Raw genomic sequence first — 16,423 nt, 5'->3', positions numbered from 1 at the left:
ATTGCTCAGAGTGCTGAATGAGTAATAATGCAATGAAGAAAAACCAAGACGAAGAGATGTCAAATAAAAACCAAAGTCACAAATCCTATAGGCAATGACATTAAGACTAGAACTTAAGTCTTAAGATTTTGTTATTTGTGTCCTTTTACTGTTAAATTGCAAGAGGAAAGTCTTTTTGAGGTAGCAAAAATAATATTTGTGGGGAGGAGACAGCAATAATATCTGTTCATGCAACTAACTAGGTATATGTGAGTGGGTAGGCACATAAGGCCAACGAGCACTGAGAAACATGTCTGTCAGGTTCTTTCTGTTTTGTTAGCTATTGAGTCAACCTGACCGAAACAAAGACACATTTCACAAGAGTGAAAATTGGTTTCAGTCAATCCTTTTAGCATTTTCCAGGTGACTACATTTTTATAAATCGCCTGACAAAATCAAGCAGTTACATTGCTTCACAGACTTTGGCTGGAACATTAAAGGAACTGAATGATTTATGCAGGAGAAGATCAAATAGGTTGCGTTGTATCTAAATGCTTGTCCCATGAACCAAAAGCTGAATGTGAATTGGCAAATTAATGATTTTTCATTTTCTTCTAGGATTTCATGGTCTGGAAAGCCTTTTGTTGAAGGGACACATTTCACCCCTTTTTAAGGTGCATCTTAAAAAATACTTCACTGTCCTGCAAATCTCCCAAATCAGTTCTGATTTCCCTCTCTCACCTGCTGCAAAATTTATTTTTTCATGCCACACTATTACGTTGTTTTGTTTTGTTTGTATTTTCCTCCAATTGTTTCATGAGTGCCTATGATACACTTGAGTGCATATAATCTGAACCAGATTATATAGTAAAGACTTCTTTTGTACTTCTCATACTGTAGAAAGACAATACCTATTGGTTATTACATGATGAATTTTCAGCATAAGAATTAATTCAATACATGTTCTTCATTTGTACTGACAATATGTAAAGGACATTTTTCAGTCCTTTTCAGTTTTTTAGGAGAGCAGCTTTTCTGTACTTCATTAAAATACAAACTCCTTCTTTGATTTACTTTCAACTCTAAACTTTGTTCTCCCTGTTAATGAAATGCATTTATATCTTGCATGAGATACACACTCTTTATTATGATTTAGAACCTTCCAAAAAATTAATGGTTGCTCAATAGAAATGCCATAGCTAAGGTTTAATACCATACCTATCATTTACTTGTTTTTTGTTCTCTTGATCCTGAAGTACCGGGATTCCCACATAAGTACCTTTGCCTGAGCTGGGGTAAAAGTTGACTCCTAATGTAAGGTGAACTGGAGAAGAACATTTCTTTCACCTCTTTCCCTGATCTCATCTTTTTTATTCAGCATTCCCTCTAAAGAGAATTTCACTCACAGGATTAGAAAGGGACTCTGTACTCTTTTATTGTATCACTTTTGGAAACTAAAACCCATTGGATTTTTTTGAGAACTAGGAATCATTGTACTGTGCAGAGTTTTGGCTTTTTGATACATTTCCGATCCTTCAATTGAGCACTCCTTTTATTGGATCACTGGAATAAAATCATGATTATTAAACATGTCACAATATACAATTCTCATACTATAATAATTTATGAAGATCTTTGCTTAAATATATGTTCTCAAATCAATTTCAGTTGAGTGCAAATTAAGCAAAAATAAATTTAAAAATGCATCTCACCCTTCAACAAGATACTTCCTTGTTTGAGTTGTTCAAACTCATGCAGAAAAAGCCTATTGAAATAAAGATAAGGGGCTATCACTTGCTCTTATTTTCATTATATTCAGGAGATGACCACTTTGATTATAAGTACGAAGACTTAACAATACTCATGATTTCCAACATGAATTACGGTACTTAAGACTTTGTCTTCTTGTTAAATCACGCTTATTCATGCATTTTATATAAAAACTCTGGAGAATAACTTAACAGAAAATCTAAAATAAGAAAAAGAAACACTGAAATTCCCCAAATCTCTATAGATAAAACCCTTTAAGGCTTAGGATTAAGCATTTGAAAATATCAGGATTATTTAAAATATGTTCATGCTTAGCTTTCTGTTCACTTCCTAACTATCTGTAATATGAAAAGTCTGGGGTTGAATGGCATGAGAGCATTACTGTTTCATTTTCATAATCCAAGTTTAATTTTAATATATCTTTTATTTTAATTTAGGTTTTTTTGGGGGGGTTCAGAGGCAGAGAACTACTGTATTTCTGACTAAATGACAAAAATCATTAACTGTCAGTGACTATATGAACATGATGTGAACAATATAAGCAAAGAAACTAGGGCAAAGTTTTTTTCTTTAGAAAAACATGCTCATACACTCATATTCTATATATTCTGAATTATCCTCATAGAAACAACACAACATACAATATCTCAAAACGTTATTACAACACGGCTCATTAGTTTGCAGGCTGGAAACGCGGCATGTTAAATCCTTTCCTCTCAACCATAGTAAGTAGACACAGATACGACACAGTTTGCAAGTCTTAGCTCTGCTCTGCAAACTTACTGCTATCATAGGTCTTCTGCATGGGTATTTTTAGTGCCCAGTTCCTAGTTCAGTGCTTAAAAATCCTGCCGATCCCTGGGTTGGAACAAAGCTTTCGGAAGCAATTAACTGCTTTTGCCATCCCAGGTGCCAAACACACACACAATGTCCTTTTATTTGTGGAAATACACACAGATCTGTTCTGCATGTGCTCAGAGCTCAACACAAATATCACCCCTTTCCCACAGGCAGCAGGAAGGATGTGGTTTGAAGGACACAGTGGCTCCATCTGAATGTTCAGTTGTTCAAAAGATCTCTTGTTGCTACACTGAGTCGCGGCTCTACTACTTATGCTTAAGAAGATATAACCAGGCTGTGCCCAAAATCCCACTTTTATCTATTTAAAACAGGCATTCAAGTAGATCATGCAATTCTTCTTTGCCCCTTACCTTCAGTGGACACATGCTGAAAGTGTGTTCATAATCAAAAGACGTTCCCCTGAGCTGATGACCCAGTAATTCCTTACGTATACAGGTCAGTTGCAACAATACTGTACTAAAATCGCCAGATGAAATGGTCAGAATTACCCGGTGGCTTGATAAAATCAGCTTACTTTGAGTCTAATCCAAGGATAAATATACAGAAAGCTCCAAGCAGTGGAAGCTGTAAATACTGTAGAACTGCCCCCTGAAACTGTAATACTGCCAGGAAAACAAATATTTGCTGGATTATAGGGCGCTATCTTGGTTTTACCTGAATGCAAATGAGAGCTAAATAACTACAAGCTACTGTTTAAAGTGGAAAAGTATAACACAAGTGCAGGGGACTAATTCTGCCGACACCACTAACACCAGTCTCCAAAAACCCTAATGATACACTCAGAATAAGCAAACCAGTAGATCTGATTACCAATTTCACACATCCTGCATTCCTGGAGCTCACCCATTTTATCATTTCCAGACACTCAGACTCTAACTAGGAACGCCTATCTCATAGCCCTGTATTTTGCTAAATTTTTCCTCTAGTCTTGAGTCCTCCTTTAATCTGTAGGGTGTTATTCTACATAGGACCTCTCTCTTATTTTTTGGAGCCTAGCATCTTGCATCTTCCTGGAGCCCTAACTAAACTCGTAACTTCTAAGCTTCTAAGAAATATGTAAGTTTTTCAATTCTGTACAGTAAGTCTTTTTGTGATGTTAAACTTACCTTAGAAAAAGATGTATTGGTAGTTACCAATTGCTTCTTCGGCCTTGCGTATAACACCTGTTCCTCTTTCTGACTCCCCTGCAAAGTTACCAGCTCATGAGAATCTGTAATTTAAGTAAAAAGCTTTGGCAACCGGGTAGTTAAATTGCTACTAGTGGTTACTTCTGAATGACTTCAAGTTGATTCTTTCCTTGTGTTTTCTCCAACCACTTCTCATTTCTACTAATCAGTGTCACTATGTGTGATCTATGACACTCCTTAGAACTATGCAAGCAGACTTCAAGAAAAAGAAGAATGGAAATTTGATGAAAATGTTTTATTGGTAACACTCAGATAGAAATACCACCTCGAGAAAGTGTACACAACTCCATGTACCAGGTGGAATATTACTCCTGACCCAGAGTATTATATAAACATCTGTATTTTCTTCTGCAATTAGAAACAAATAGCTCTTGATGAAATGTCTGTGCCCTGGTCCTTCAGAAGTCTGTATCTGACTCTAAGATGCCAGGAAAATTTCATCTTGTGTCATGTTTCATGCTGAGGGGTTTGTATAGCACTAGTGTAAACCTTGGTCTCTAAGACACATTCCACGGTGAATTTATTTCAGATTCCAAACTGAGTTTATTCCATTTCACTCACTTAAAATTCCAGTTGTGATTGGAAAATATACACTTCATTTACCTTCTGTGCAGTGTTCAATGAACTGCTTGTCATGTTTCACCCTAGTAGGTTGCATTTCAATCCTGAGTGTGTCTGTACATCAGTTGATTAAAGCTTTGCTATTATTTGTAAGGGATTTTATAACATGCACTGTCATCTTTCTTGGCATTTTTTGAAACAGTAACATGAGGATTCTGGCAAAATAATATGGTAGTTGCTACTCTTTGCTTATACCTATACCATTTACTTGTCAGTAAACAAAATCGTGTTTTCAATGAAGTAGACAAATAGAAAACTCAACTTCCCTATCCTGTTGTATCTTGTGCCACTCTCTATAAACTGACATGGCATAAAATGACATAGCTTGATAAACTGCTGGAATAAAACACAGATTACTGCCATTTAGCTAGAGCAGGACATGTCACTTTGAGGATATGGCCTCAATGAATGTCAGTTCTAGAGGAGGAAGGATAGAACTGAAATGAGGGATCTGGTTCTTTGTTGTGTATGGCTGAATTTCCTGGACATTGTTTAAGGCAGAAATGACAGGTAGCATAAAAGAGTAAACCATACCTTAAGAAAGCAAATTATGTAAGCATGCCCCTCGGATTCCAAATTTTTGCCACACTAAGACTTTACCACATGGGTTATTGCTCAGATCTGAAGAAACATTAACTCCAATCCCTAACGAACTGATAACAACCAATAATCACGTTAGTTGTTATTTAGTAACATAACAATGATAAAAATCTTGTGTGTGTGTGTGTCTTTTCTTGAGTTCTATATTAGTATTTTATAATGCTGAGAGAGTTGTCTATTAAGAAACATATTTCAACTTTATTCCAAAGAAATGGTCCCCACTCCTCTCTGTGATACTGTTAATGTCCAGCATGGCTCTTGTTATCAAGAGGATCTATTCTATGCTTTCCTGATACCAGCATAATTAAGTCCACAAAACTGGTTGCTTTCAAGGCCAATAGCTATTCAAGGCTACTTCCTCTGCAAGTGTACAGTTTTAATACACCCATAAGCCTTATTCGGGATCTCAATCTTTTGCAGTTGAGACATGAATCCAAGAAGACTTTGAGAAGCTCACAACTCAATTCAGATCTTACATTTGAACTTTTTCTTTTTTGGAAAATGTACTCATGGTAACTTTATTCATGCAAAAAAAGAAAAAAACTGGAAGTGATTGAGAACATTCGTTTTACTGGCATTGAGGACATTTCAATTACCGTCTCTTAATATGTCATCTCATAACTATCTTCTGGAACAAGTATTCTTCAAATATGCCATATGGATGATTAAAATCAAAACAGACTATTAATAACAAATCTAAACCAAGCCAAACAACCAAATACAAATACAAATAAACCAAATGAACCCTCCTGTACATTCTCATTTTTTCAGAGAGCTACATCCCTGCTCCACTTGAGCTATGTTTGGGCTCCTCCCTTCATCTAGCAACGTTTTTTAAAGTTTAGGTTCTTCTTTCCTTTCCCTTCTTCTCCCTTCCCCTCTTCCTCTTCTTTTTTTAATCCTCACTATTTTAGGACCCACTGGTTAGCTTTCTTTATTACCAAATTAAAAATAGTATTTATTCACTCTCTTGCAAAAAAAAAAAAAACAAAAAAACAAAAAACAAACAAACAAACAAAAAAAAACGACTCTTTTGAGAGTCACACTGTTTAGCTGTAAACATCATTTCTCCCTGTGAAGGGCTGGGGTCCCAGTGAAGCCTTCTACATTTAACAAAGGCTTTGTTACATGGCTTAAAGTCTTAATATCCAACCCAAGATCCTGGATGACGTCAATACCCTTTTCAGTTATCATCCAGCACCAGCTTTACGGTTCCCTATTATTCACTATGATAGTCTTTTGGAGCCTCCACTCTGCTTCAGCCAGTCACAATCATGGACACCCCAAACTTGGCCACCTCTATACTTGTTCTCTCTCTGAAGTTATTCTCTAAACGGCACCATCCAACTTTTCAACTCTACCAACTTCGTATTTCCACTCCATCTGTTCTACAACCTCATTCAGATCTCAGATCTCTTAAAAGTATCACTTTCTTTACTTCTAAAAGCTCCCCTTGGCTCTCCTTTCTTCTCTCTTTTACCTAGACATCATAGCCTATCATTTCAAACATCCTCCTGTCAGTACCCACTTCTCGCTTGAATTCTTGTCATCCCTCCACATTTTCCTCCAAAATTTCAACCCAAGATCAATGCAATTATTTTATGTCTGTTTTCATATACCGGGTTGCTACCTTCTGGATAACTTCATGTGAGTCTGCAGAATGGTACGGGTACAAAGCCCTGGTCTTCAACATCACTAGAACTTCAACACTGTCCACATTTCCTTCCACATCTCTTTTTCTTTCAAGCTTTAACTGTTTCTTCCAATCCAACATTATGTACCAACTGCCACTTCCTCACTCTTAGCAAAGCCCTCCTGTCCTAATTTACAGGTAAAATAGCCCATGAAGTGAGAATCCATTCAATTTCCTTTCCTCCCAATGAGCTGATTCCAGTGTAACTCTTTGCCACCCAACTCATTAGAAAAGATATCTTTTCTCTTATCCAAAACTAATCTTCCCACCTTTACTCTGGATCCTACCTTCTTCCCTCTTTATCTGTTTTATTAGTAATCCCACTTCTCACACAAACCATCAACCTCTCCCATCCCATTGGTTTCTATGCGGTGGTGCACTGAAGCTGATAGCTAATTCTGGGTATCTTCTCAAATCTGCATTCTGCCTTGATAGTTTTACCCCAGCCATGGTGAGGGTATTTACGTCATGGTCATCTGTAATAGCTACAAATAAGAGCTTTTATTTCTCCTCTGGAGGCCTGGTTTATCAGAACACCACTGCATACAAGCCTTCTCAAAACAAAACAAACCAAATGATTGACAAAAATTCCTGTACATAGCCTATTTCCTCCCTAGTTATAGTGCCCTCTGTCCTTTTATGTTCTAACTACTTAAAATACGTAGTGTGGACTCAATCATTTGCTCTTAACCAATCTAAATATGCCTTTAATTCTTAACAGTTCTTCACTGAAGCTGATATTTCCAAGATAATCAGTAACCTCATAGTTGATAAACTTAATGGGTACTTTTCAGTTTTTACTCACTTAATCTGTGGTATTTGATACTGTTAGCCACTCCCGTCTTATAATTTACTTTCCCTGGCTTTAGGACATCATCATTCCCTAAATTCCCCCTTACTTCTTCTTTTCAGGGTTCTTTTCATTTGTCCACCTTTTAACAAGTTCTTCCACAGTACTCTTTCTCAGCTTAAACTATTGGCAAAATCTTCATTCCATGCAATGCCATGTCTCTCTCACATCTCTCTCACATGCTGTAGTTATTCACTGTACAACTACCCACTTAGGTTGTTCAAGAGATCAGGCATCTCAAACCCCAAACTCACCAAATTTTGCCTCCTTCCTTGTCACCTCACCTACTCTGGTTTTCCTGCCCCTCAGTCTATTCTTCACAACTGAGTTGAGCTAATATTTTCTAGGCACAATTCTGATTGTATCAACACTGGATTAAAACACTTGAATTTCTTCCCTATCTCTTGAGCTACCTCTGCAGCCTCATTTTCCATGAGGCGTTCTCTTCTTGCTGTGTTACGTGTTTGTGCAATTTCTGTCCTTTCTATCTCCTCCCTGTTCTGTGCCTGTGCGCCCTTCTACTGCAGGGCCTTGGCACAATCTGTCTTCTGTCTCTGCTCATCCCGCCTCACCCAAGTAACTTTGATTTATCTTTCAGGTCTCAGCTTAATGGGACCTTCCACAAAAAACTTTCCCTGAGCATTCTTGACAAGCTCAAATCCCACTATCAGAGGCTCTCAGAGCACCCTACGCTGCCACCTTTCCTTTGAAGCATTATGGGTTAGGTGCAGCATCAGAAGAGCAGCTTTTTGTTTGTAAAATTACTAACACCTGTTTCTCTCTTTAGATGATGCACTCCATGAGGGCCACGGTTGTCCGTTCTGGTTCACCACTGCACACTCAGGAGCTCATGGCCTGCTGTCTGTGCTAGTGCTGTGAGTATTTACTGAATTAATGAATGAAGATCCTGGAAATTTCCAGAAGTTCTTCAGATGCAAAAACTAATAGAAGGCTGGGTTTCCCACAGGCAAGCAAAAGCCAGTTTTAAGTCAGTGAACTAAGGCCTTGAGAGACATCTCCTAATTTTGTAAGCATATTGGTTAGGCATACACAGACAAGTTACCCAAATGATATGAAAGAAATCTGCCATATTAACATCATGTCTGGTTTAAAGAATAGGGCTTAAAACTTTAAAGAGCTACATACATTTCTCTGGGTTTATGTTTTGTCCCTCCTCCATAAAACAATTTAATGGAACATCATTTTTTAATACTTAAATAAGGTGATCACACAATTTATCATCCAGACTAAGGCATGTTTGTTAGTGAAAGAGAGTAATCATAACTGTGTCATGGCAACAGAGGTAAATTGCAGAGGTCTCTAGCAAACTGGGACAAGTGGTCGCCCCAGCTGTGGCTGACATAACAGAATGAAATAGGTAAATGCAAGATTCTCTGTCCATGGAGATCTGTGATGGGAGGTAAAGAATAACTAAGCCCAACATAGAGGGAGGCTTCTCATCAATGTGATGTTGGTGTTGGCGCAAATTGTGGAATAAGCAATGCATCTTCAATAACGTAGTATACAGAATAAAATTACAGTTGCATTAATCATTCTTCATTTTATTTGGAGGTTGTTCTGTTTATTATTTTATTTTAGGCCCCACAACACACCTATTTTAATTCCTCAAAAAGCCTGTGTTGAGCAATGGGCCAGGGACAATTGTGATGGAAAGGAATAACAAGATATCAACCATCCCTAGAGAATCAACAGTATAATTACAGGGCAAATAGTATCATCCATAATTATAGATGAAGAAATGGACACCCAGAACTCAGAAATGACTTGGTTAAGGGTATGCAGATAATAAACAGTATAACTGGAACTGTAATTCAGGCCTCTGACTTCCAATTTGGAATTCACTTGATTTGGCTCAGCTGCCTCCCAGAAATGGAGTGAACACACTTAATGTACTTTATGCTCTTGTCTTCTACTGCACAGAAAGGCCCATGAAGTACATTTACACAGTCTTTGCAGAAGCAGATTGTGCCGGGCACAGCGGGTGGTGTTGGTGCTGCCCGTGTGGACTTCCTTTTTAGGCACTGGCATCTGGCCCTGTGTCAAGGATTTGAAGGGGATTTAAAAGGCCAAACACATCTCTGATTAACTTGTCGCTGTATCATACCTATGTTTAAATCCTGGGTAAATTAAAAGGCCAAAAATATGTCTTTTTACTTTATGATCAAATTCCACTGCAGAGGAGTAATGAAATAGTCCAGATATGGTCAGGGGATAACCCTGGGGATAACAGGCCATCTCTACTCAATAAAATGTGGGTATTTGTCCATGATGAAACACTGGACCTTCTCATTAAAGAGAAACACTCATGTATTAGTGCTTTAGCGTTTACAAAATCCAGTCTCTACCAAATAGATTTATCACTGTTCTCAGATTTCTAAGGGAAATAGCTTTTGAGATTGCAATGCAAGTATTCGAGGAAATGTGGCATTATGCTTATATTCTTCTAAATGCTACTCACAGACACTTGTTAAAATGTAAAGTATTTTCAGTAGTCAGAAATACCCCAGCTTACAGAGAGTTCTGTTTTTTCATTCATTCCAACTACATAGTTCTGTTAGTATAAGATCCTGACAATAAAACTGAAAGGTGAATTTTGTCATTTTCAGCTTTCAATAGAAATTTCACTTATTTTCCAGAAATATTTCCTAAGTAAGAGATTACTTTCAAATAATCTTTTTTCTTCTTCTGACCTAAAGAGAATTCTGTAAAGGACAAAAGCAAAATTAAAATAGCTCACAAACCAGCTAAGTCATTCAAATCACAACCAAGTTAGATAACTAAAATAGAAGACTCCTAAAGTTACCTGAAATTGATCAGGGACCAAGATAACTGGAACAATTACAGTGAATAAAATTATTTTTTAAACATCTACAAAATTATTGATCCTATGCTCATGACAAAGATAGATATAATGTATAATTGAGATAAAAAACTTCTCTTTTTGAGTAGTCTGAGAGTTTATCTTAAAGGGAGAGTTTTCTTTGTTGGGAATATTTCTGAATGGGCTTACTGGAGGCAAAGGCTGAGGTCAAAAGGCATCTAAGTCTGGGGGGATCTGCTCTGGGGATCCCTGTGAGGATCTAGCTATAGCTACAGGGGAATGGGGCTGGATGTGGAGCCTGAGACCAGCTTGGGCAATAGAGTGAGACTTCATCTCTACAATATGGTGGTGCATGCCTGTAGTCCCAGCTACTCAGGAGGCTGAAGCAGGAGGATCCCTTGAGCCCAGGAGTTTGAGGCTGCAGTAAGCTATGATCACACCCTTGTTCTTTAGTCTGGGCAACAGAGTGAGACCCTGTCACTAGAAAAAAAAAGAGAGAGAGAGAGAGAGAGAGAGGAAAATGGAGATGAGAAGATAGAGACAGAGGGAGTGTGGCAGTGGACTAAAGAGTTGGTGGAAGGAGACCTATTGTTTTGTGATCCTCTCCTCAGAACCCCTCAAGCCCTCTGGAACTTGATGAATTTATTAATATTTATCAATAATAATAATTTATTATTTCTTACTATTTAATATTAATATCATATATTATTAATAATTAATGATTTATTAAATCTTTGGGCTGATGTATGGAATGGGGGGTCTGGGTGGCCAAGCTTTATTGAACCACATGGAAAGAAGAGTGCAGACACTGGGGACTGAATAGGAGTAAACTCTTGAGTAATATTCAAGACTTTTGGGGAGCACCCTGGACTCAAAGGATGCAAAGTTGGATGGGGGTCAGTAAAGTTTACCCAGTCTCAGAAGACGAAGAAAACTCCAATTTGTTATTGGGGTTACAGACACGATCCATGCATGACCTCAAAACCTTATGGTGTAGTGGTAGAAACAGAAGGAATGAGAAAATGAAGGAATCTCATCTGTGCCACTGCAGCTGCATCTGTACAACGTCAAGGGCCCAGAAGGAGGTCTCACTTATGCTACCTGGAAACTCAGGGCGGTATCGTGGGGAGGTGGCATTTTTGCTGGGTCTTGCAGAATGAGTGAGAGTGGTCAAATAGTTTTGAAAACTCAGAACAGTATTATTTCAGTTTCCTAAAATGAAGCCAAACAAAGCTGGGAAAGAAGGAGATGGGCTTTCTTGGTGGGAGGTATAGCATGAATGAAGTTAGGAACACAGCAGAATTTTTGGGGTGTGGTAAGAGGTACCAGGGTACATGGTTGAGGAGTGGTCAACCTTCACTCCAAAGCCAAATGTATTAAGGCCTTAAAGGCTATACTTATTTTCTTTATTCTTAGAAAGAATCAACTTGTCAAGAATTGAGATATAAGAAAAAAATATTAATTTACTTTATCTAAACTTGGCATTCAATACAGTTACTAAATTCTCTGTCTGGTACCTGGTTAAATGACTAAATAACACTCAGTAAACTATTCTGATTTAAGTGCTTAACTGAAGCTTGTATCCAAAGTGAACCACAGGTCCCCTCCTCATCTCTTCATACCCTCCTGCTCATATGTCACATACCCAAACCATAACATATCTATCTCCACAGTGTTAACAATCTTAATCATTTACAATGCTATTTCTTATCATTTAGGTTGTCGGGTGTTCTTGCATTATCAGCCTGCCTATAGATACGGAATTAATAAGATTATACAAAATATCTGCCCAACTTAGATCACAGAATTTTGCAATTTCCTGATCAACTGCAAGACTGATCTTCCGTAATATGGATGTAGTTATATACATACATACACATATACATGGGTATAGTTCCACATATAGAGAGTATCTATATGTATATAGCTATATATATATTTCAATAATATGGATATAGTTATACATATAACACATAGATGCAGATAATGGAACGACTGTTATTTGTCTTTAATTGGGCTATTTAATTGTTTGATTCACAATGGTTTGTTTCTGGAATTCCATGACAAGTCCAACAACATTAACTAGCTTTCAAGGTCTATGTTGGCAACATGAAATTGCCATTACAAGCATCACAATCAGTGTCCTTCCTCATCTGGCAGAGATGGAGGAGGACTGCAGAGTTACCTTTAGTAATATCTCATGATACAATGGCGCTTCCTGTCAAATAGCAATTAATATCATTTTAACTTAAATAATGTGGATATTGTTTTAAATTTTGATTTTAATGTTTTAAAACACTTGAGCTTTAAAGAAAAGATAAAACAAAGTAGCTTTGTCAATAATGAAGAATTTAGATTTGTCACTGGTGAACCTCTTTAATTTGCAATTTAGCTACTTAAGTAGAACATCCCAACTTAAAATAAATGTCTAGAAATTGCCTCATAGGTTAAAGAACTCTCAAAAACCTGTCCCTGACAATGGTATTTCCAAAAGCAGCTAGTGACAAGAGGTTAAAGGGATTTATAACCCCCTTTTAGCAGCTTAATGTCTATACAAAGGAATTCACTCATTCTTTTTTTTTTTTTTTTCCTCAACACGTATGGAAGCCCTGCCACATAGGCAGCTCTGTCCTAGCTGGAGAAATGAGTAGATAAAGTCACCGATTCAAAGGAATTTTATTCTACTGGAGGGTACAAAATGACAGCTAAATTTATAAGGTAACATTGGCTGCTTTACAGAAAGAAATAAAGCAGGCTCTGTGGGTAAAATGAGTGATTGTCCAGAGCGTGACTATTTTAGATATGGTGGTCAGTAAAATCCGCCTCAAGGTGGAGACATTAGAACCAAGACCCCTGCTCACCAGGAGGCAGTCTGAAAAAGTATTAGACAAAATAACCCAGAGAACAAAGACCTGGGGTGGCAAACAAGCTTCAAGTGCTCAAGAAACTGCAAGAAATGTCGATGTGACTGGTCTGGGTTTCAGTCTGAAAACTTTGAGTGCTAAATACGGAATGTAGTTGCAGAAAAACAGAAAGCAAGAAAAAGCATTGTATGTTTAAACATAAGCAAATAAATAGATAGAAACAGATAGAAAACAGTATGTTTTAGGGAGTATAATTTTGGGGTAACATATCTTTTATTATTTTTCCTAACTGGGGAGGGAGTGAAAGACCATATTGCTGGCAAAATGAAAGCTTTTACCCTCTACACGTGTCAAGCAATTCAGCAGCGGATAATTACATTTATCGGAGTTAGAAAGTAAAGTGAGAAAGTTAAGGAGAATTAATTAGTTTATTTGGAATCATGGTGACAGAGAGTGAGAAGATAAAGAGATAAATGTGAAACTTCTGTTTCACCCACTAAGGAGTCAGCAGATAGTACCACGGAACCTACAGACTCCAAACACGGAAAAAAAAAAAAAATTAAACCAGGAAACAAAGAGCCAGGAATAGAACAGTAACGCTAGCAAAAACGGGCCCTTTCTGGATGAGGCTTATATTTTTAGGTGGTTAAGCCCACAAATAAACACCCAAAATTATAGGATGAATGCTGGTGAATGGTGCTGTGGAGAAAAATAAAGGAGGTGTGGGGTTTAGAGAGTCCCAGGGGAGGAGATGCTGAGATGTTCTTTTATGTAGGATAGTTAGGAAATCCTCTCCAATAAGAGAGGCTGGGAAGCCACTGGAGGGTGTTGAGTAGAGACTGAATTTTAGAATATGACTCCAGCTACTGTGCAAAAAAGATAGGTTGAAGGGATCAGTGCTAAAGCAAGGAGGGCAACTGGAAGTCTCCTGCAATCATCTGAGTAAGAGCTAATCTGAGCTTGGGCCAGCATAAACGGTGAGAATTTGTGAAATTCTAGATACAGCTGATGAGTGCTGATGAACGAATCCAACTGGGAGCATGGAAGAAGAGCCAGATTCAAGGATGGCCCCAAGGTTTTGTCCTGAACCACCACAAGCTTGTTGCTATCATTTAGCAAGAGGCGGGGGAAGATCACATATACATGGTTTAGTCTAAAAAATAAAGTGTTATTACACACCCTCAATTATCCTTCAGGCCACATCTCCTCCCATGTTGCAGAATTAGCACATTGGCTTACTGCCATTGCCTGCCTATGAGGAGTCCAATGGTACTTTTTTCTTCATGAAATATTCCACAGTAGTTATTTACCAAGTTAGAGACAGATTGAAGAAAGAGTTAAAAGAGTATTCATAAATGAATTTAATCTGAATCGTAGTCCGAAAGATAGTTTCAAGGCCAAGGCCCAATACTCTTCTATATTAAATTATCTCAAGGTATGTTTATTTTCAATCCATGCTTAAGTTTAGCTACAGAGTCAGGGATAAAGTAGGATAAGTGAAGGTATTTAATTATTGTTTTTTTTTTTCCAGATCCTCAACAGAATAATTGCTGACAAACTCTCTTGCCCAGAAAATGTCTACTGGAATTATGGAGTACAAAATAACTACAAAAGCAATGAAAAAAAAGAAGGATTTCTTATTTACATCCTTCAAAACCATTGCTTTCTTGCTATTTTATGTCTCTGCAGGCCCAATACCGTGCATCTGTGTAAGAAGTTTAGAATTGTTCCTTATGTTTCCTTCTAACACTGGTATATTCACTTGAAAGTGTAGATTTTATTCACTTCCAAAACAGTTAGCTCATAATTCGGAACACTGAGGTTTGCAAAATGACTGAAGGAAACTTTACTCAAACAATAGTTGCCAGTTCTGCTGAGAATTATCACAGGCCCACAACAGCCGTGTGTTTTTCCATGCAGATATTCTGATTTTTTTTTATTATACAGCTAATTTTTTTTAGACTCACGAGTAAAATAGCAAGTCAGTCTGTGCATAAGCATATGTTTAAATCTACTGGGAGAAATGTCTGGAATCTTTCTGGTTATTAAAATTAAAAATCAGAATAATGAAAGGCATATGCAACTTACTGTATTCGTTATATAACTTATTTCATCTAGTCCTCCAAATAGCTAGATGACATATTTATCCCCACCTTACGTAAATGTTAACCAAAGTTTGTAAGGTTAGTTCATTTGTCCACAGTTACCCAGAAAATTGTTTGTGGAGCTCAGCGCAAGGCTGACTGCCAGACTCCAAAGTCTATGTTCCTTCCACTACCATACGTTGCGCCTTTGCTTTTCTTATAAAAGTTGAAAAAATATCATTCTGCTTTTCCTACTTTTCCAAAAACTATTTATGATGATAAATCCAGTTTTTTTTGTATGTAGCCCTTTAGCATTTCAATGCATGTAGCATAAGGCATGTGCATTCGTGCATGCCATGCATGCCTCTGTGTGTGTGTACATGCACACGCGTGTGGGGGTGCATGCCTTTGTGTGTGTTCATGCACATGTGTGTGGGTGCATGCCTCTGTGTGTGTGTGTGTCTACATGCACACATGTGTGGGGGTGCATGTCTGTGCATGTCTGTGTGTGTATGTACATACACACGTATGTGGGGAGTGAGATGGGGCAGTGCTGAGAGGGAGCAAATTTTTTTCTAGGTGTTAAGTTTCAAGAAGTTGGTGAAATGGAGACAGCCAATCCAACCCAGGAGACAGTGTTTGAAAACAGGGCTTCAGCTCCTTGTATGATGTGGATTGGGGAACTGGTCTGTTCTCCCAGCCATGGGATGACCCTGCTGTGTTCACGAACCTTTCCATCTCTTGGATTTTAAAGGAAAGTATCCTTTCTGTCAGTAAAATTTTCCTTCTGTCCCATAAATAAATCATTTACAAATAATCTTCTAAATATTTAGAATATAACATAATTATAAATTATAATAATGCATGTTTATTATATTTTATTGCATATTCACTATATATAATATATATTATTGTTTGTATTTATTATAATTTACTTGTATATCATGAATTATTTATAATTCACATATAATTATAACATATAAATATAACATAAAATAATTTAGTAATTTATTAAAAAACAAATTAAAATAATCTAAATAAATGATAACCATTCTCCTTGACATCCAAGCTC

At 37.3% G+C, this 16,423-nt stretch overlaps 1 protein-coding gene and 1 long non-coding RNA gene across 3 annotated transcripts in view; one reads left to right on the top strand and one right to left on the bottom strand.

Moving 5' to 3' along the window:
- CHRM3 (cholinergic receptor muscarinic 3) overlaps positions 1-16,423 on the bottom strand; it is a 505,898-nt gene that overhangs the window by 182,815 nt on the left and 306,660 nt on the right. The window lies entirely within an intron of this gene.
- Positions 3,497-14,976, top strand: LOC104679195. Its single transcript, XR_750291.2, has 3 exons — positions 3,497-3,666; positions 8,349-8,436; positions 14,799-14,976. It is a non-coding gene; the product is annotated as an uncharacterized LOC104679195 (long non-coding RNA).

The sequence above is a fragment of the Rhinopithecus roxellana genome, chromosome 8, assembly GCF_007565055.1.
Source record: "Rhinopithecus roxellana isolate Shanxi Qingling chromosome 8, ASM756505v1, whole genome shotgun sequence".
Classification (NCBI taxonomy): domain Eukaryota; kingdom Metazoa; phylum Chordata; class Mammalia; order Primates; family Cercopithecidae; genus Rhinopithecus; species Rhinopithecus roxellana.
Note: the sequence above shows the minus strand (reverse complement) of the source record. Positions and strands in the feature narration are given on the sequence as shown.